The sequence below is a fragment of the Pan troglodytes genome, chromosome 15 (assembly GCF_028858775.2).
Source record: "Pan troglodytes isolate AG18354 chromosome 15, NHGRI_mPanTro3-v2.0_pri, whole genome shotgun sequence".
Classification (NCBI taxonomy): domain Eukaryota; kingdom Metazoa; phylum Chordata; class Mammalia; order Primates; family Hominidae; genus Pan; species Pan troglodytes.
The window spans coordinates 66,716,611-66,718,072 of record NC_072413.2 but is presented as its reverse complement, the minus strand read 5'-3'; the positions used below and the strand labels follow the sequence as shown (position 1 = coordinate 66,718,072).

Here is a 1,462-nt window from a genome sequence, read left to right as displayed (position 1 = left end):
AGCAACATTTACTTCTCTGTAAAACAGACTGTTGTAAGTTCCTCGGGGAGCTTGTTGGATTTGGTGCCTGAGTTCACAATCTCCTGGGGTGGACAGAAGGGTTTGGTAGAAGAATTAGGTGTGGAGACGGATAGGAGAGCAACGTGGAAGTTGGCTGGGAAAAGCCTGAGGTATTCAAGTCAGGAATATTAATACCTTAGGGTTCTGTCTCTGTCTCTCTGTCTCTGTCTCTGTCTCTCTCTCTCTCTCTCTCTCTCTGTGTGTGTGTCTCTCTCTGTGTGTGTGTGTGTGTCTCTCTCTCTGTGTGTGTGTGCGTGTGTGTGTCTCTCTCTCTCTCTCTGTGTCTCTCTCTCTCTGTCTCTGTCTCCCTCTCTCTCTCTCTGTCTGTCTCTCTGTCTCTCACTGTTGGGGTGGGAGAGATCTCTAGCTCTTAGGATCATTGCCTGTCATGGCCTAACCCTATTCCCCACTCTATTTTTGTTAACATAATTACCGTTTCCTTTGTATGATTTTTTTTTTTTTAACTTCAGCCCAATTCCAGGCCTCCTTGTTTAAAACAAAACAAAACAGTGCTCGCTTTGGCAGTGCATGTACTAAAATTGGAACAGTACAGAGAAGATTAGCATGGCCCCTGAGCAAGGATGACACGCAAATTTGTGAAGCATTCCATATTTTTTAAAATGAAAAAGTAATAAAACAAAACAAAACAAAGCTTTCAAAACTTAACATTTCTGTGGCGTCTTCCCTGAGTTAATGTAAACAGCCATGGCGATGGGTGCTGCCTGATGGTGAAGCTCCCCTGGCCTTGGGTGGCCTTGGCAACCGTTCTGCAGGTATCTCTGGGACATTCTTTTTTTTTTTTTTCCTTTTTTTTTTTGAGTCGGCGTCTCGCTCAGTTGCCCAGGATGGAGTGCAGTGGTGTGATCTCAGCTCACTGGAACCTCTGCCTGCCGGGTTCAAGTGATTCTCCTGCTTCAGCCTCCAGAGTAGCTGGGACTACAGGCATACGCCACCATACCCAGCTAGTTTTTGTATTTTTAGTAGAGACAGGATTTCACCATGTTGGCCAGGCTGATCTCGAACTCCTGACCTCAAGTGATCTGCCTGCCTTGGCCTCCCAAAGTGCTGGGATTACAGGCGTGAGCCACTGTACCTGGCCATCTCTGGGACATCCTTGAGCATCCCATATCTGTCTGCTGTTGTTTGGGCCTGTCATTCTGTGCTCAGTAGATATGGCAATGTGTCATCCAATAATTGATCCCTTACCAACTTTTTGGTTTTTTTCTGAGATGGAGTTTTGCTCCGTCACCCAGACTGGAGTGCAGTGGTGTGATCACAGCACATTGCAGCCTCAACCTCCCAGGCTCAAGCAGTCCTCCTGTCTTAGCCACCCGAGTAGCTGAGACTAGAAACACACACTACCAAATCTGGGGACAAAAAAATTATTTTTGTAAATGCGGGG

General features: G+C 46.5%; 1 non-coding gene across 1 annotated transcript; it reads left to right on the top strand.

Annotated features, from left to right (window-relative positions):
* Window positions 1–569: 569 nt before the first annotated feature.
* On the top strand, window positions 570–676 carry LOC112205530 (U6 spliceosomal RNA). Its single transcript, XR_002939469.1, has one exon. It is a non-coding gene; the product is annotated as a U6 spliceosomal RNA (small nuclear RNA).
* The last annotated feature ends 786 nt before the right edge of the window (window positions 677–1,462 follow it).